Source organism: Alexandromys fortis, unplaced genomic scaffold (assembly GCF_014885135.2).
Source record: "Alexandromys fortis isolate MF-2015 unplaced genomic scaffold, M_Fortis_MF-2015_v1.1 scaffold_25, whole genome shotgun sequence".
Lineage (NCBI taxonomy): Eukaryota > Metazoa > Chordata > Mammalia > Rodentia > Cricetidae > Alexandromys > Alexandromys fortis.
In genome coordinates this window covers 4,397,045-4,417,804 of record NW_026067904.1, presented here as the reverse complement: position 1 = coordinate 4,417,804, position 20,760 = coordinate 4,397,045, and the positions used below count along the sequence as shown (strand labels likewise).

Genomic DNA, 20,760 nt, shown 5'->3' with positions numbered 1-20,760 from the left:
CCGACCATCATAGCCTGGTTCACTCTGTCCCTCACCTACTCGTTGCATCATCCTCTGGGGTACCTGCGTCTCTGCCAGGAATGTGTTTCCTCTCTGTCCATCTCTTGTAAAACAGAGCTCAGAAGTGTCCCGTGTCTGAATCCTCCATCTCTGCTCTTATATCCACCTACACTCAGACCCTGCCCTCATCAGCAACTGGATTCTGGCACTGGAGAATTCAAAATAATATAGTAAAAAAGAGCTAGTATTAATTTCCATTTGGCAGATAAGCACACCCTTCAGTACCTTCAAGTGATTGATTTCATCATCTTTCAATCTTGGGAAGAAAAGACAACAACACAGGTCTCTCTCACAGATATTTGAAATGTCTTGTGGCCATCATTGGCACCAAAACTGTTGGCACATCAGTGAGACTTAAGCTCAAGCCTACCACTTGTTTGCCCCGGACCTTCATTCAAAATCTAACGAAGATCTAAGCTATGCTTTCTTAAGAAATTCAGTATTGTTCGTGATTATTCAAACCTCTTTATTCAAGAAAATGGTGAGAAAATTTGGGTGTCTGTAGCATGCCTTCTTCACTATCAGCTCTACAGATGATAAAAGTTTTCTTACAATGTGCCTCTCATTTGCTAATGTAGTTCCACTAAAAAAGTCACACACTTTACTATGGCATTTTTTTCTTTCCTCTCTCCTGACTGTACATAACATCATCAAACACTGTTGATACAAGGCCACCTGTGCCTGCAGCACTCAACCAGGCATGGCATTTCTGAAATAATATGAAGAGCTATGACAGCAGGTAAAGCTGGAATATCCCCAGATGATGCTCATTCTGCATGCAAAGGCTTTCCAGATGTCTGAAGGATTTCAGTCTTGAATTTATATTCTTTCTAAATACATTCACATACATTTGCATGTTTGTCAGCTATGTTTAAATATGTGCATTAATTAATATTTAAGCTTATGTCAGGCTTAAATGTATGAACTAAGTTAAAGGCATAAGTTAAGGGCACGGTCACATGTTAGACATGCTGCTTTGGGTGTTTAGCTTTGGAAAGAGACTAAGGGAGATCAGTGAGATTTCTTTGCCCTTGCTCTGCTCTCAAGTAACTTTTTGCCCTCCTGTTAGTCTCTGCATGACATCACATACCTGTGTCAACCTTGGTAATAGAAAACATTAATCCACAAAAAGCTGACATAAGAAGTCTATGGTATATAATTGCTTATTTTTAGGTTTGAATAAATTATATGACTCAGTAGCTCTCTTTCTAAAATGTCTCTGTGTAAAACTTCCAAATGAGTGCTCAATAATTATTTTGCAAAGCCATTGACTGATCTTTGTAGGTCTGTGGTTCTTTGAATGTCACACCTACAGCCAGAAGAACTTTGGCACTCATAATTCCCGTTTCCTTTGAGATTATTTTATACTATGCAGTAAGAGGATCACTGTAGATGGAACAGAAACAGATGGGGTCTGAGTGTGCGTCTTAGCCTGAGAGTAGCCCCCTGGCAAATACAAGACACAGATATTGATCTCCAATGCCTCAGAAAGAGAGGGGGAGAACAAAATGGAGACAGACTGTAAAGAGATAGATATAAATCTTGAGAAATTCCAGAGTAATTAGTACTAGTTTTAATTATACATTAATACACTCACCAAGATGCTCAACGTGCTAGGTCAAGGAAACAGTGACTTTCTGTAGCTAAAAAGGTCTAATATCTTCCACAACCCTAAAGAAAGTAGATTGATTGTTCTCCATCTCTTCCAAATAAGGTTCTGTACCTGTAGATACCATGCTTTGTATTTTGACACTCTGAAAAGACAATCAAGCTGAGTTAGTCTATGCCCTTACTTTGGCAAAAACAGAATTGTGAAATAGTGAATGGATGATTACGGAGCACTTTGGTGAGCTATAGTACCCAGTCGATATATACTAAAGAACTTCCTGCCTAACGTCTTATTCATACATGATGGAAATGACTTCCAGTAACAGTGTAACATTTACCCAAGTCCTAGTTGGGGGTGGCAAGGTATTTTATTATGCATCTAATGTCCTACAGCACATTAATTAAACTTCCCTATAAGGTTCTAGGTTAACAAAACTCTCAAGACAGGAAGTTTAGGATCGTATGGGTACTATGACATGCTTATTTCTTTGAACTCATTACTTAGCTTACAAAATTATGGTATATAACTGACTCTTTGGTAGAGATCATTATGACCAATACATGAATAAAAACATCATAAAAATGTACCATAAGAAGTTGTATGTGGGAGTTACTCAATAAAAGTGAGCTTTAATATGTCACTTCAAAATAAGGATTCCTAGAAAGTTCCCAGAAAATGAGAACAGTGGTCTCATGACTCTAAGATAGTAGAAATTCCTCCATTTTAAAACTCCATTAAGCCCTACTTCTTCATAACTGAGTTCTTAACAGCTTCCAAAGGAGGCACCAAGAAGAATTCATGCTTGAGTTTAGAGTGTTGGAGAAACACTTTTCTTTCATTTTTTTTTTCAGTTTGCCAAACTGTGGTTGTTTATTAACCGACCAGATTACAAAAATACCATGGCAACACCTTAGTTGATCCGTCTAATAAGCCTGTTTATCTGGTCTTCCCTGTTGCCAGCATCATCTCCACCTTCCACAAAATGAGTTGTCTTTTTCTTCATTCCACCTCGTGGAGAAGATAATTTGAAGGACCACAGGAAGTTATTCGCTTCCTTGAAGCATTTTCCAACTATATAGATCTCATGAATTAGATCCTCCATGCAGATGATGCCGTATTTACCAAGAGATCGAGCAATCAAGGAATTATCTGTCAAGGCAATTCTCTTCTTATGAATTTTGCCATAGCCGCGTTTGTAGATGAGCTCATTTACTGACTTCAGATTGGGCTACCCCCATGCAATGTATGGTTCCACAATCCTCAGCATGTTAATTGAAGCCTTGTTGAGCTGAACAAAGGTGCCGTCGAAGATCTGCCGAAGACAAAGAAGCTGTAACACCTTGTGCATCTTTAGGCTTACACCGTTGATACCTCGGATTCTGATGACGAACGCCAGCTTCGGTTCTGCGGGCACGTAGAAGTTCCCAGCTTTCCTTGCCATCCTGGCCATGCGAATCTTGGTCCGGTACATCTGCTTGTACTCCTTGTGATAGCGCTTTGCCTTCTCATAGATGAGCTTCTTCTGGGCCCTTCGCAGTGACTTCAGGGCAATCTTCTTCCAAAGGCGCTTCACCTTCAACTCTGGGAAATTCCTTCACTTTTTCTTCAGCGTTTCTGGCACAGCAGGAACCTTCTTTTTCTTCAGGGTTCCCGGTGCAGCAGAAACCTTTTTCTTCTCTGGCACAGCCTCCATGGTTCCAGGAGAGGGGGGGGCTTTTCTTTCATTTTTTAACTTTGTGGGGTGGGGTAATCTGTTTCCTTGGTGTTTTAATTTATAACTGTGACACAGTACTTGGAAGCAATAACAAAATCAAGAGGGCATCACCCAGTCTTTTTAGATTTCAGTTTCGGTTGTCTACTTCCTACAGTAAAGGTGGAACATACTACTTACTCCCAGAAGTATGATTTAGATTTGAAGTTCCTCCTCCAAAAGCTCGCATGTTGGAGATTTGGTGCCTAGTGCGTAAGTACTCAGCAGTAGGGCCTTTGAGTGATGAAGAATGGATCATGGGAGTTCTTACTGATTGGGGACAGATATTGCTATGAAAAGAATCATCTCTCTCTCTTTCTCTCTCCCTCTCTCTCTCTCTCCTTCCCTGTCCCTCCCTTCCTCCCTCCCCTGCTGGTCACCAACGTCTGAGATTCTTTCCTCCACCATATGATTTTTCCATGATGTTCTGTCTTGTCACTGATCTAACCATAATCAGATCAAGTGACCATAGACTGAATCCTTCAAACTGCGAGCCAAAATAAATTTCCATCCTCTAATTTGAATTCTCTCAAGATTTTGTTGCAGTGATGCAAATCTTACATAATTAGTATGATACAACACAAGTAGAGACAGAAATTACCTATGTTTGAGGTAGCCATCCTGTTGGAAATCATTGATCATTTGGTATCACAGTAGGATCTTATTTTTATTAAGAAAAACTAATAGAAGTCCAGTCTCAATATATAGAAATGCATGCTCCAAAATACAGAATAGAATGAATGACATCTTTACCACAACAGTTGATTTTGCTGTTGTTGGTCCTGATGCTGCTATTGTTTGCTGTTATTTGTGTCATATAATCCTCACACATATTAGGCAATATCCTTAGCCAGCCAGGATAATTATGTTACTCTATTTAAATCTAGTATTTGGTGCATGAAGATGAGAAATATATGATGACAGATAGGAGCAGGTAGCAGAAGAGCTTAAATACCTACTTATGACAGTTGTAGAGTTTGCTATCATGGATTAAACCCAAGTGACTTTTGAATGAGTTATCAGAAATGTGTGAAAACACCAGGCCAAAATGTGAAATAAATTCCCTATTAGATCTGACAGTACAAAATAATATTATTAAAGTTTTTAAATAAATGATATTTTAATGGAAAAATAAGGAATTGACTTATTTGCAAGACTAATATAGCAAATGGCAAGTTTTCATTGAACATCTTCTGTTTGAAGAAAAAAAGTCACCAACGTAGTAAGATGTGGTCATGGGATTAGTTTCCAGACAAAGAGTGAGTTCAGTATTGTATTCTCCTTTAGAACCTATAAAGTCTTACCATCCGAATCCTACATGTTCACCCAATAGCTTTCAAATTACAAGAGAATTTTCACACTGTATCTTGAAAAAGATGAAGTTTTGAAGCAATGACTTCTGGAGTCCCATTCAGAGAAGTAATCAGGAACTTGTGCTTTGGACTGTGTGAAAGAGAAATTGGCTACCCCCTGAGGCTTTCTGACCACCGAATTTCTAAGAAGGAAAACTAAACTATCCCAGTGTCATAGAACCGCAAATATTTATTTTTTACCCGTGTTACGTGTGCAGCAAGGCTCAGCAGTAGCTTTTGTCACATTGTCACTTGACTCCAGGCTTTTTTGCACCTGACTTTACAATGTGAAGTAAATGCTGGAGCAGAAGGCTTTACCTTGAAGCATTCCATTTTCACAGCAGAGATGGAGAGATGCAATAATTCCACCCAGTAATGCGGGTAGTCACATTTACAGATTTCAGACATCCGTCACTTCACTCATAATGTGTTGTTAAACAAATAACAAGTGCACAACCCGAAGTCAAAGTGTGTGCATGGTGGTAAGAGCAGGATGGTGCAGCTCCTTGAAGGTAGGAGAAAGTGAACAATGTAGAACAGCAGCCCTGTCAACACATTGGTCTGACACATTCTGGCCTTTTTTATACCACTGTCTACTATAATCCACATATTATACACTAGTGTTAGATTCGGGGCTTTTGCTTCAAAAAGCTGTCTTTCCACCCTCCCCCATCTCACCTCAAACTATGTATTTACTTAGAGAATTTTTTAACTAAATTATAGCTGTATCATTTCCACAATCCTCTTCTACCTCCAAAATTCATGAGACATGATCTTCTTTAAGCAGTTGTTGCATATATACATAAATGAATAAATACATAAAGACAACCTGCTGGGTTCTTTAGGTGTTGTCTGCATGCATTACCTCTCTAGGGCTGACAGCTTGATATTGGGAAACAATGAGGGACTGCATCCTGGGGTTGGAGGAGAATAATACTCACATTCTCAGCAGTTATTAATTGCTAATTATTTCTCATCTGGGGGTGGGGACCTGTAAGACCTATGCTGAAATGTCAGATGAATTTTGAGTTGTTCAGATCTTATTTAGGCAGGCATGTTGTTGAGAGTTCATGAAGATAGCTTTCCTGTTATATCTGGAAGACACAATCACAAAGTAGGCTTCCTGCTCTCTGAATCTTACACTCCTTCTGTTTACTCTTCCTCAGTATTCCCTAAGCCTTAGGGGTCAGAGTCGTGTTACACCTGTACCAATTGGTGCTACCTACCATAAGGTCAGTTGTTCTCTATATTTTGACTAGTTATTGGTTTCTGTAATGATCTTTTTCTACTACAAAAATATATGTTTCTATGATAAGGGATGGGAGCTACTCTTATCTGTGAGTATAAGATTTTAGAGTGCAGTTAAGAATTAAACTCATTCAGGAAACTGTCAGTAGAAGGTATTATTCCTAAACCTATGACCTCATAAGCCATGGTAACTATATTTTCTTATCAAACCCCCTCCCCAAATAAATCCCCCCTTATTTATCTGCTGTGGACAATGGTCTTGTACCCTGCAAAGATTTGTCACTTGTACTGGTTTAATAAAACACTGATTGGCCAGTAGCCAGGCAGGAAGTATAGGTGGAGTGAACAGAATAGGAGAATTTGGGGAAGAGGAAAGACTCAGTCTGCAGTCATCACTCAGACACAGAATATGCAAGATGAGAATGTCTCACTGATAAAAGGTACCAAATCATGTGATTAACACAGACAAGAGTTATGGGTTAATGTAAGATGTAAGAATTAATTAATAAGAAGCTTGAGCTAATTGGCCAACCAGTTTATAATTAATGTAGGCCTGTGTGTTTCTTTGGAACTGAATGACTGTGAGACCAGATGGGACAGAAACCTCTTTCAACAAAATGGCGCCAACATGGACCACTACATTCACATAATACCTGAGAGAGCTTGGGAAGTAATTCTAGACACAAAAGAATAGAGTTAAGCATGGCTTCTTGGTAACATCACTTTCTCAGGTGAGATTTGTTTGCTAGAGGCAGGCACATCTCATTTAAGAGAGGCTTCTTGACTCATCTTTTAGCTGCAAAAACCTTGAAGCCCTTTTAAAAGGCTCTGTCACAAGCACTTAAGTGATGTTTATAAATAACTGACAGAAGGCTTCTTGGTGGTGCTGGAAACCTTGAGACTCCATAGAGTTCTGGCAATAAACATGGCTCCCACCAGTACCTCTGCCATGAAGCTAGACTCTCAGAAAGCTAAGAAATGGGGTGGATCCAGCTGTCAAAGCCATGGCTTTAATCCTAGCTATATTGCTTAGCAAATTAAAGACTCATGTGGTCCTAAAAATAGAAATATACAGTAAAGATAGATTCAGACAAAAAAAACTCTAAATGGCTTACAGTGTGTTTAAAAATTTATGTAGGCTTGGCAGAGAAAAGAAAAAGAATAAAGTCCTTTAAAAAAAAAAAAGAAAGAGAGTAGTGGTGGCAACACCTTTAATCCCAGCACTTGGAAGGCAGAGGGAGACAGATCTCTGTGAGTTCAAGAACACCCTGGTCTACAGAGTGAGTTCCAGGACAGACAAAGATACACAGAGAAATGATGTGTATTAAAACAAAAATTAAATGAAATATAAAGCCACATAAAGATGGAAAATACACAGAGAATCTAGATACTGTATGTTATTGCGCTATCTTTGAATTGTTTGACTGCTGAGGAAGGAGCAACACCTACTAAAAGACATTTGATTATAAATGTTGCTGAATTAATCCAAAATATATATTTTGAAAATGCCTTGACTTCCAAATTTAAGTCAAAAGATGTATTACTTTGGAGACGAGGTTGTGGATTCATTCTGGATTAAGAAAATCAGATTTGATCAAGGAAGACCCCCTGAAAAGTCTCCAATAGGAACTGATGGCCCAGATGATCCAACATTCAGAGGATCTCTGTTGGAGTTTTTCTGAAATCAAGAACAGCAAGAACAGCCTCAAAACTGCTGGCTGAGATGAGCAAGCCTCACAAAATATTCCAGTCAGGACGTGGCCATAATCCTAAATTTTCTTTATGTTCCCATAAGATTATTAATGCCCCCAATCAGCAGGAAGTAGTCTAGAAAACTACACACACATACCAAAAAAATGAATTAAGGATGTTTGCCTTTGTTTAGAGTGTGGGTTACAAGTTGTTATGGAGAATGGTCAGGAAAAAAAGCTAAACAAAGGAGATTAGATTTAGAGTTCTTGTTTTGAAAAAAATGGAGGGGTAGGAAGTGCTATAGGACAACGGTCTTGTACCTGTAAAGATTGTCACTTGTGTTGGTTTAATAAAATGTTGATTGGCCAGTAGCCAGACAGGAAGTATAGGTGTAGTGAATAGAATAGGAAAATTCTGGGAAGAGAAAAAGCTCAGTCTGCAGTTGTCACTCAGACACAGAAGATGCAAGATGAGAATGCCTCACTGATAAAAGGTACTAAGCCACATGGCTAATACAGACAAAAATTGTGGGTTAATGTAAGATTTAAGAATTAATTAATAAGAAGCCTGAGCTAATAGGCCAACCAGTTTATAATTAATGTAAGCCTCTGTGTGTTTCTTAGGGACTGAATAGCTGTGGAACCAGGCAGGACAGAAACTTCTGTCAACATTTATCCATTCATCTCTTCTTAGAACCTATGCTGTGCAGTTTCCCACTCAAGAACTCCTTCACCCATTGGTTTTCTTTTAAGAGGATGCACTGGAGGCACAGTGGTGAGCAAAACTGCTTTTCAAGAAAAATTCTCTATTTTAAGAGAATAAAGCAATATTCCCAGGATTTAACAATGAGGATTGAAGGTGAGATGAACGTCTTGGTTGGTCTATTTCATTTTTTTCTACCTAAGTGGTTCTGTGGCTACGAACCAAATGCTATAGTCTTCAAACACAGTCCTATAGATGCAGAACCTGGAACTATAATGTATACTCTGTAGGTTTTTTTCATATCTAGAGTGTGTACTCATGAAGAAAAAAAGGCTGCCAGGATGAAATCTGGCCCAGGTTTGGGGATAAGTGTAACAACATAATGTCTCAGTTACAGAAGTTATAGGAGAAAGTCTGACCATCTTCTAGATCCACATATTTCTCTGTTTACTTCATAAAGGAAATAAAACAAGAAGATCAGAAGTTACACCAAAGAAAATTAAGTTTCACGGCATCTTATTGCTTAAGATAGAATTTTGAGCAACTTTAGTTTCACAGTAAAGAAGGAGAAGGCAAAAGAAGAAGCATTCTGAAGAGTAGCACCAACTACACATTCCACAAAGCATCCTAGTAACCCTGGAGAATTTCATATAAGGCTCTTTGATAATATCCATCCTCCTCCCAACATCTCCCAGATCTACCCTCTTCCTTAGTCACACAACTTTGTGTCCTCCTTTTTGTTGTTGTTTTATTTTTACATGTGTCAATTCCAATTTTTGCTACCTATGTATTTTTGTATGTATAGCCTCCAACTAGAGCATGGTCAACTTACCATGGGATTCACACAAATAAAACTGGCTTTCCAAACTCTCTCCTTCAGTTAGGTTTTCTATGGCTGTGATAACACACTATAGCCAAAGTCACTTAGGAAGGAAGGGATTTCTTTCAGCTCATAATTCTGCATGGTTTACATTATAGTTCCCACTCAAGCATGGTGGCAAATCTTAGAATGGCAACCTCCTAATTTGACAAAATTCAAATTCACAATATTTCTTTTAATTTCAGCTCCACTGTCTCTGTGCTAATTCAGACCCATATTATTTCTTATCTATGTTACTATAATAACTACCTTCTCTTCCAAAGATGTTTATATATTTAAAATATTTTTAATAGTATAATTTCTTAGAACAATAAATAATTACATTATCTTCATGAAGATTATTTTATAAAAGTAATTTTGTTACTCTGTATAAGGTAAAAGCATATAGATTAATTAATGACTAATATGAAAAGTATACCATATGATTTCAAAACATTTTATGCAACTTTTTGTCTCTCAATTCATTAAATTGGTAAAATGAAAATAATGGCAAAGATATTACTGGATGTGCATACTTGCAGAAAATGAGAACTGAGTTTTTGCTGATGTCTCTGGAGGGAAGAAGGACACTATAATATCATGAAAAACACACCTCGTACAAGAAAGTCGGTGGAACAGAAATGAAAGTCAGATTAGTTTATATATGAAAACAGCTGGAAGGTTTCAAACTTGAATGACTCCAATAGCTTTTTTGTTTATTCCAAGATATATGTATATGTAGTTAAGGTCATTTTAGACTGCCTCACACACACAAATCAGAACTATATATAGTGAATACTTTTACAATTAAATTGTTTATATCCATAGTCGAGAAGAAACTGTTGTTTTTCAAAATTAAAAGTATGCATTGCATTGAAAACACCTCATTGTAGTTGGGTTTATTTATTTATATTTGAATGAGGTCTTTTTATTTTATTTTCTCAGACAGAATTGCTCTATGTAGCTCTGACTGGCCTAGAACTTGCTATGTAGACCAGCCTGGCCTCAACCCACCGAGATTAATAACTGCCTATCTCTGCTTCCCAGGTCATGAGATATAAGTCAAATGCCACCATTATTCCGAAGGAAGTGGCAGTGGGATAGTAGCTACAGGCCTAAAAGTTTTGCTGTGACTATTCAGTCCCTTAAAGAGTGCTTAGAGAACCCTCCTTGACTGTGTGGTCTGGGAAAATGACCACATTTCTAACATTTAATGTTTTCAGAACAGTAACGAATATCCCAGAAATTTTTATTTTGCTGTTTTGAGGCTATTTAAATTAATGGGAACAATCCAATACAGCGATTGTCATTATTTTATCTTCATTACTGTTATTTGTCCTTCCAGAGCTAATTTTTTTAGAGGGTTATGATACAGTACCAACCTAGCTGATGGTACTGTATCATAAGACAGTTGCCATACGATAGTCGATGGCATCTAGTTGAAGAAAGGAGGTCACTGGTGTCATGTACCTAAACAGAATGTTGGGACCAAAACCTCTTTCTCTTTTCCACTGTTACCTGGTCCCAAAGAAGAAGGAGAATGGACTGTCCACTGTATGGTCTGTCTACAATGGGTCCAAAGTGACAGAGCAAGGAGACCCCTAACTACTACTTCTTAAACCAAGGCATAAAATAATTCTTTCTCCTTTCTAAGTTAAACAACTTTCATCTTTTAGCAGAACGATGACCAACATGGTCATCACCATCATTTCTCACGTGATTAGATGTTGGTCAGTCTTACAGAGTATGTGCTATGCTTTCTATTTTGTAGGCATTCTTAGATATTAAAAATTTACAAAGCATATTTCTATTAGGAATATTCACATAATGGTATGTGGGAAACGAAACTTATTTGCACTATTACAGAGATATCCACAGAAGAGTACTCACTATACCTATATTTTATTGCCTAACATTTCTTTATCAGCATGGGACTAAAATAAGTCTATAATAGGTGCCACAAGTAAACATTTTCCAGATAAAACAGAACAATCAGGAATTTGAACATCATGTCATCAACAAATTTATGCACATAAGCATGTGTGCCGTCAGTGAGTCCCAAATAGCAAATAGATAATAATGTTAAAAATGCATTATTTATATGAAATTCGGTGCTTAGTAGGTGTCATATATTCCCATTTGATAAATACGTACCTCAAATCAGTATTTAAAAATTTATAGGATTATTTTTTTAATCTGGAATTGTCATGAGCTCTTATATTTTCTTTATGTTCCTATACTTTTCTATTTGTGAGACATTCTAGATCATTCCTCACTCTTTATCTTTACTCAGAACACAAATGTTCCATTTGTTCCAACCATGCTAACAGGCTTTACTAGATACAGGCTTATTATGTATCCTTGTCACTTCCTATGGGTCCCATTCAGTGTATTGTGTTTCTATTTTGTCAGCACATATTAGAGAGTCCTTACATAATACAAAAAAAAAACCACATAGGAATCTAATTTTACCAAATATTATATATATGCTTGTCTTATTTTATTTCCTAAACCATAATTAATTTAGAAGACAAATACATCTGATTTACCTTTTGGAGACAACCCCCTCTACTTCAGCCTCATCCAGGTATTGAAACTGCAGTTCCCAAGGAAGATGCAGCCTCACCAAGCTTAGGCCCATACCTGCAGAAACTGAAAATAAAGAATTAAAATGAAAGACAGAAGGCCACCAGCTCAGCAAGCTTTGTTCCCTCCTGATCCTTGACATGCAATTCTCACCCTAAAACACTTCAATGAAAGATAGTCAATTAACTCATTGTAGGAGAAACAGGTGTACTCGAGGTAGCATACACATTATAATGAGGATGTTTTTACAGGACCTCAAAGACACAATTCAAGATAGATACTTTCCCTATATTTAATTTCTGGTGTGTGTTTTTTTAATCCCCACACTACCCTATACTTTATCATACACACTATTTTAATCTGGAAGAAGCTTTATCTTTTGTGACCTCAACAATATTCGAGGGACCATGAGCAACAGCCTGTATTAATTAATGTAAGAGGGTCCTGCAGACTTGGTGTGAATGCATGGGAGATCTAAAGGAGAAGGAAACCCATTTTTCATTGGCCCCAGCAATAGCCAGCACAAATTGGATTTAGTGTCTAGTTTATGAAATAATCAGCATATGCTGACACACCACTTAATGAGTCCCTTGATTAAGCAAAGAATGTATTTACTGTATCTAAGGCAAATTATTGTGTTTATGACTAACTGGAACCTGCAGTAATTATAACATTACAATAGAACTGTAATATTTAGCCAGGGAATCACAGATATGCACTGACTTACTTTCACATAGGAATTATAGCTGAAGCAAATTAACAGTTTTTAATTTAAAGTTTTGTCCTACACAAAATTTGTAGATAAGTATAATTAAAGGTTTGGTGGGAATAATTGTTCCTTTAAATAAAATTTTCTGAGTATTTCAGTTTCAAAAGAGTTTGCTAGGTTATCCATTAAAATGTTACTTTTATACTGAGCTTTTATATAACTATTTTGATGTGGCAGAATTAATATAATATGTAAGGTGAACAGAACAACTTTTCCCCTTTAAGAAGTGAACTTGCAAAACAAAGTGAACTTGCTAAGGGGGGAGGGGAGTTATAGCACGTGCTCAGATGGTTTTGATAAGTATTTATCAACTTGCTAAATTTGAATTAACCTAAAAGAGAAAACCCTTACAAGTTTTCTAATATGTGCTTCTCATAAATCAACCCAGGAAAAAACAGAGAACAGCCATTAAACTAACAATGTAAAAGAAATAAATTCTAGATCTTCTTTAAAACTGTTATAAACTTCACCCTAGGTAAAGTGTTATTTTTATAATTAAGTCTACTTGTTATATGGCTTCAAATCACTGTGTAACATTCCTCTCCCTCCCAGAATTAGAATTGTTTTTTAATCAGAACAACTGAGGGTTCACAGTCTCTGTGCAGGAGTAGAGACTATGCTCATGTGGCTGAGGGCTGGATGATTTTAGAGTGTGGAAAGGGCCTTTGGGGTTGAAGATCTGGCCTGCAGGTCAGGTTCTCTGCAATTTCAGAATGGTAAATAACACTCAAGGTGGTACATTGATCCTCTTATTAGAAGAGTCCTGGAAACTGACAGTCCACAGGTGTTAACAGTGACTTCAACTTTTCTGTCTAACAATTCTCCATTCAACCCTCATTCCATACCCCGAAGATAGATAAAAAGAAAGGTTTAATGTATTATCATATTGGTTGCTTCCTGCAGGGCATTAAGAAGGGGGAGCTAGCCTCTGTTCCCAGAATCTCAAGGGGCCTTGTAGGTCAGACTATTTTCCACTTGATTGACTGTAGGGGATCTTCTATTGCCCTAGTGTACTCCTAGAGAAACATTTTGAACGAGATAGCTAGACAGGGGACTACAGCAACAGGAGACTGAAGATTAGGGACCTATTGAAGACCTAGTGACAGCAGTGATTAATCCAGGAGGAAATTCTGTAAAACATTTAAAAGATAGAAAATTTGAGTGTGAGGGTAAGGACAAATGGAGTGATCGAGGGGAGGGGCCAGAGCATGTAAGGACAAAAGCCCGTCCATAAGAAGCCTGTCATTGAATTGTTGTCTGGTCACTGTGTCTTTGAGCCCATCTTGAACCCGTTTGGAACTGGGGTGTGGAAATAACATGTTCAGCCTGTTCCTGAAAATGGCACAAACCCCATCCTTAGCAGTAGTCAGAGGCAACCCTCTTTCATTTTTAGAGGACCACAAAAGCCAAAGAAAAAATTTAGTCCTGAAGGATGCTAAGCTGACCGGAAATATCTTTAAGATTTTCTAAGAGCTGGTGAAGACAGCAAGGTTCATCAATGAAAAAATAGTCTTCACTGCAACTGTTTTAGTTCTGAGTCCTGAAAAAAAAAAAGTCCAGAGTAGCAAAAAAGGGTAATGAGTTGGATAACCCACTAGTCCCCTTTTCAGAAGTCACCTGAACTGTTTTAGGAGTTGAGGTAGGGCCCAGATCTCTCTTTACTGCTTCAAGTTGACAAAGGGGGTGATGTAGAAAGGGCAGCAGTTAGAGTGCTTCAGAGGATAGACTATCTCAGAGCCCAATAAAACTTAACAGATATCAGAGATCCAGACCATAAAACAACCATTTAGTGACAGTATGCATCCCTGGAGTATGTCATGTGAGAAAGGAGAATCTGTGACTACAAATGTGTGAGAATAGCAGAAATACTACCAATCCTTCTGAGGGTGTAGTTAAGAAAATAGTTGGAACATCTTTACTCCTGTTGGAGGAAATAAGAAGACAAAAAAAAAGAAAGATCTAAAACCTCTTAGCAGATTTTGCCATAGCTGTTAGAAAAATGATGATATTTGCCGCTTTTGTGCTTTACAAGATGTAAGTCCATTTGGTTTGGCAGGAATTTGAGGATGCTCTTCACCGGCCAATCTAAGCTTAGAATCAGGCTTTTGTTGTAATTGGAGAGGGCTCTGTTGTGGTGCAAGCAGTGGGCTGTGTCCCTGCCACCCAGCTAGCTTTACCCAAAATAATTACACGGAAACTGTATTCTTTTAAACACTGTTTGGCCCATTAGTTTTACATCTTTTTGTTTGTTTTTGTTTTGTTTTTGTTTTGTTTTTGTTTTGTTTTGTTTTTTTTTTTTGAGACAGGGTTTCTCTGTGGCTTTGGAGCCTGTCCTGGAACTAGCTCTGTAGACCAGGCTGGTCTCGAACTCACAGAGATCTGCCTGCCTCTGCCTCCCGAGTGCTGGGATTAAAGGCGTGCGCCACTACCGCCCGGCTGGCCCATTAGTTTTAACCTCTTATTGGCTAGCTCTTACATATTGATCTAACTCATTTTTAATATTTTGTGTAGCACCATGAGTTGGCTTACCAGGAAAGATCTTAACCTGCATCTGTTTGGAGTGGGAGAATTATGGCGACTGCCTGACTCGGCTTCTTTCTCCCAGCATTCTCTTCTGTTTACTCCACCCACCTAAGGGTTGGCCTATCAAATGGGCCAATGCAGTTTCTTTATTAATTAACCAATGAAAGCAACAGATTAGAAAGAAATCACTCCCACATCAGGCTTTGGGTCTCCTTGATTATAATTTTGTAGAGAACATTAAGAATTTTAACATAAGTTTGTTTAGCAAGGTGAACTGTAATGTGCAGCTAGCTGGACCTTGTCCCACAGCCATAGAAGGAGGGATGAGGCAACTGTGTTATCAGTTGTGAGTTACAACAGACTCAAGCATACAGAGCAAGGACCTGAAAGCTTTGTAAGAAAAGTAAGTTAGGTATGGATATTAGAATAGATTGCACCTAAGGCCTAGGTGAGTAAGCCCAAAGAAGCAAAATAAAGAAACAATGGAAAGAATTTCACCGTCTCCACTCAAGAAAACTGGATCCATAAGCAGCTGATAGAAGCCAGGATCACAGCAGGAGGAAGCTCTCAAAGCTGCAGAAGAGTTAAGAGGCAAACAGGAAAGATCTCTGAAGATCAAGTTCCTAAGGAACTTTCCCAGCCCTGTTCCAGGATGGAGAAAGCTTAGGGAACTGTGTGTAGAGGTTTGAGCAGGTAAAACCTGAAGTTCATAAATGGAGGCCTATCAAAGGATAGGAGTGAAAAGAGACCAGAAGGTAAGGGGCTTTAGACCCTTTGAAATTTTGTCTAAACTGAGAAGGATTTGGAAATTGAAAGTACTGAATTCAGGCCAGGTGTGGTCATTCTCTAACTGATGCTGCGGTGGGATCTGAATGGAGAGCCCCATAAGAGAGAATGAGAAATGGATTCGGCATGTAAATAAGGAAAGATAGTTTTTTAAAAGAATAAATTAAAATAAAAAAAAAGAGTGATGGATCTGAGCTTCCAAGACCCAAAGTTCTGGGGTATAATTTTAACATACCAAGGGAGTGTTCTTGGGTACAGGCAGTTTGGAACCCAGCTCAGATGGCAGGGTAGAGGAAAGCTACAATCATTTTCAAGTCATCACCTGGGCTTGGGAATGACAATCCTGATTTAGAGAGGGGAGTATCCCCTGCCTACAAAAATCAGATGACAAAAGCAGAGGGCAAAAAACAAGGAACTCCCAGAGACCTAAACTTAAGCATAGATGATTGTGGTGATATTATGTTTGTGTTCTAACAAATACAGCTGGCCTGAAGATCATAGAGTGGAGCTAGCCACTAATTTACCACAGAGACCAGGCAGTGATGGCACACACCTTTGATCCCAGTACTCGGGAGGTGGAGACAGGAATATGAAGTGGGTGAAAACAGGTTCTCGCCCTTTTCAGTCTGAGGATTTCGTAGAGGCTGCTTTGCTTCTCTGATCTTTCAGCTTCCACCCCTCCCCGAAACATCTGATTCCAGGTTTTTACTGATTAAGACTAACTAGATTCACACTACATCTGGTGTCCAACTTTGGGGCATGAATTCACAAAAAGGCCTCTTGCTTGTGGCATTTGCAGCCACCAGCACAGACCAGAGCTACACATACTTGGAAGTCACCGCCCCACCAACTAGATTTTCCTTTTTTTTCCCCAAGCCCTCTGAGCAGGTCTGTGATTTATCAGATGCAACCTCTCTGCAGCAAACTCCACACATGTTTCACACCACAGGAGTTAGCTGCTTTTGCATATTCCCTATGCAGACAGCTGGCTCTTGGCTTCTTTACTGCAGGTAGGTTGTGGGTTTTCTCTGGACCTCCTTCTCTGGCTGCTGTCAAACAAGGTAGCTGCACAGAAATCCCCTCGGGCTTCTACTGTTCTATGCAGCAGCAGTCTGCCTCACACTTCACAGTCATCTGATTCGTCATCCTCAGAAGATTTGGCGAGACTATTGGGAATTCTTAAACCGAAGATTTAATTGAAAAAGAGAGTTTTTTCCCACAGTAAAAAAAAAATGAGAAACACTGTTATAATGGAAAGAGTTAGGTCTCTGTATGATTATGCAATGCATGGTTTTAAAATGAAGCAATTAAATGAAGGGATAATCAACTTAACCATGATTGACATAATATTAATTATCATTTTGCTAATCTTGATTGTTGGTTTAGTAATTCTTCATTTGCTTAATAATTCTTCATTTATCTCTAAAAAGTTGGTTGATAAGAGTGCCAAGATATAGGCCTTAGAAAAACAGATCATAAAGATATTGAGATCCGGACAGAAGAATTTAAAGAAGAACCAATTTCATCATTGCATTATAAGGTTAGAGAGGAACAGCCTAAGGTTTTCAAACAGCCATTTTTAATTTATCCAGTAACCTTAAAGAAATTGCCAAAGAGCAATCAGGGTTCCCTGCCCTGTGGGAAGTCCAAGGACCACCCACCTCCATCCAGGTCTAGGAAGGTGAGCATCCAAACTGCCTAGGCTGCCACAAAGCCAGTTCGTGCAGTAGGATCAAAAACCCATTGCCATTGTTCTTGAGTTCTCAGAAGTCCTCATTGTCCGCTATGTTCAGCGAGACCAGTTTTATCCCAGGCTTTTTCAGATCCAGGCCAGCTAGCCTTGGTGAGTTCCCGATAGAACATCCCCATTGTCTCAGTGTGTGGGTGCACCCCTCGCAGTCCTGCTCTTTGGGCTGACGAGGGAGGGGGACTTGATTGGGGGACAGGGAGGAAAATGGGAGGAGGCGGTGGGGAAGAGACAGAAATCTTTAATAAATAAATAAAAAAAAGAAAAAAAAAAGAAATTGCCAAATGATAGATATCCCCATGACTGTATAAATTCATGTGGAAATATTAGATTTAAGGAAATTCAAGGAAGTGATAATCTTATATGTTTGCATTCACCTTTTGTGAAGCAGATGTTAAATTCATGGTCAACTTATAATAGAATTATCCCTCAAGACTGGAGAGACTTGATTACAGCAGTCTTGGAGCTTCATCCGCAATTACAATGGAGGACCTGGTGGAAAGAAAAGACTAAGACCAATAAACAATGAGGTAGGGCTAGGGGTATGGATATCTCCCAAGACCAACTTGGGAGCAGGAGATTAAGCTAATGTACAAAGGAAATCACATCCTGGTTTTATGTAGTGTAGCAGCTTTGAATGCTTGGGACAGAATTGAAGTAAGAAAGAAAATTAAGTCATTTACTAAAGTTATACAGGGTACAAGAGAAACCTTCATGGATTTCTTACATAGACTAAATTCAGCAGTAAATAGAATGATACCAAATTCAGAAGCTAGAAAATAAGAATTGAATCTCTGACTTTTGAAAATGCTAATGTACAATGAAAAGGATAATTAGGGCACTAAAGGAAAGGTCAGTACCCTTGGAGAAATGGATCAGAGATACAATCAATATCGAATTTCATAGCCATGATGATACTTGGATAGGAGATGTGATTTCCAGAGGTTTGAAGAAAAATTAAAATGTCAAGTGTTAGAATTGCAGTAAACAGGTCACCTACAAAAGGACTGTAAACAGGGTGTTCCGAGAAACAATATTTTTTAAGCATATTCCAAGCATGTCCTTCCTTCTGGATTATGCAGATAGTATGGCAAGGGTAGGAATTGGACTTATGAATGCAGTTCAACAAGGGACAGACAAGGTAACCCTTTGCCATTGTGAAACACTTTGAGAAGTCCTCATGCAAACAGCCATGTCAATTTTGGTTCAGCCATTCTCTGTGGGGAAACTTCTTCCCCAAAGCAAATTATTTTTTTTTTTAAAAAAAAGCCATACTGCTCTGGTTTATTTATTTATTATTTTTTTTAAAATACCTACAGAAATTTTTGTTTTGTTTTGTTTTTCGAGACAAGGTTTCTCTGTGGTTTTGGAGCCTGTCCTGGAACTAGCTCTTGTAGACCAGGCTGGTCTTGAACTCACGGAGATCCGCCTGCCTCTGCCTCCCGAGTGCTGGGATTAAAGGCGTGTGCCACCACCACCCAGCTTCCTACAGAAAATTTTTTAAAAGTTCAGGAGAAACCATAAAGTAAATATTATAAAGATTAGATTTGAACAAGAGAGAGTGCATCAACCAACAGGACCATTCAATCTAGACTAACTTATAAGACTAACAAATACTTTTCATTTGATCAGCTATAACTTGCCAAAAGGGAAACTCCCTAAAGTTATTTTGGAGCAGGGTTTTGTTTTTGTCTTTACAGGAAAATAAAAACAACCACCTTGAGGAATTTAAAGACCTTTGGACAAATAAACATCCAAAGAATGAAGAACTACCTGGAAAAAGTAACCAAGAAAAGGAATAATGTGATCTCTGAGGTCTCCAGAAAGAAAACGGGATCCCACAACGACAATCCCTCCAGGACTAAGATAACATCACTAAGCTGGAAAATGTCACCCAAAGATCGGCTATGGAGTACAAACTTCTCAGGACAATTTTAAGATGGCTAGCTGAGATGATTCAGCCTCACAGACTACTTTAGCCAGGACTTGAGGCCAGCCCTGCACTTTCCCATTACACAGAGACTGAACAACTAATGATATAGCTACTTCTTCCAGGACTTGACAATTAATCCAAATTTTTCTTTTCAGGATCCCCTAACGATACTGTTGCCCCCAGACAGCAGGAAGTACTTTTAAGAACATGACATTCATAATCCCAAGAGGTAGGGTAAGTGGGTTTTGGTCATTCAGTGGGTTATGGATATATGTCATTGTTTAGGGTAGTTGGTTACAAGTTGCAACTAGAAATGGTCAGGAAAAAAAAGTTGAACAAAGGAGATAAAATTCAGAGTTCTTACTTTGAAAATATAAAATGGGGATATACATATAATAGAATAAGGGTAGATTATTGAATCTACTTTTAACCAAAAAGGCAACTAATAGTCTTAAATACTTTACATTGATATGGAGTTTTGAATATTGATACAAATTTAAGTTTATTTTTGTTAGAGCATGCTGTACATACATTTATGATCTTATTTAAGGCATTGTACCTATGCAACTCATTTAACAATGTAAAGCAAATTTTTAGCCCTTGAAAGTTATTATCACCAGCTATTTAGGGGAATAAGGAAATGAAGGTTAGTAGTTAGTCACCTATTACAAGCAAACTTGTAGTCATGTTAGGTATGTTTTTAAGACCAAACAGATATATTTTAGGTAGACAGGTGATTTTCAAACAATTCAGAGATCTGCAGAATATGATATTTAAGGTGTTTTAATAGCTTCTTTTTTATGACAATGAGACATGTCTACCCCTGGAAGCACCAATTTACTTCAGAGAAGATGATGGACACCCAAGAAATTCCACATGGAGTTTACTTTCTTTATGAAAAAAGTAACTGGGCAATAAAGTACTCTTGCCTCAACTGCTGACAGTATGCTGTCCAAACTGAACAAGCAAGACACAAAAGAAAGTGGCTGCCAAACTTAACCAAGACAAGGTAGGACAAACCTTCAGAATATCCTGCCTCACAAAAAAGTCTGTCAGATATGCCAGACTGGAAGGTCAAAGATGGATGCCCCAGTGTTACCCTTGGGTGACTCTCCAGGCAGCCAACTGTTTCTTTCATTTCTCA

The 20,760-nt window shown here is 38.3% G+C and overlaps 1 pseudogene; it reads right to left on the bottom strand.

Moving 5' to 3' along the window:
- Positions 1–2,579: 2,579 nt before the first annotated feature.
- LOC126497186 (60S ribosomal protein L7-like) lies at positions 2,580–3,362 on the bottom strand (annotated as a pseudogene).
- Between the last annotated feature and the right edge of the window lie 17,398 nt (positions 3,363–20,760).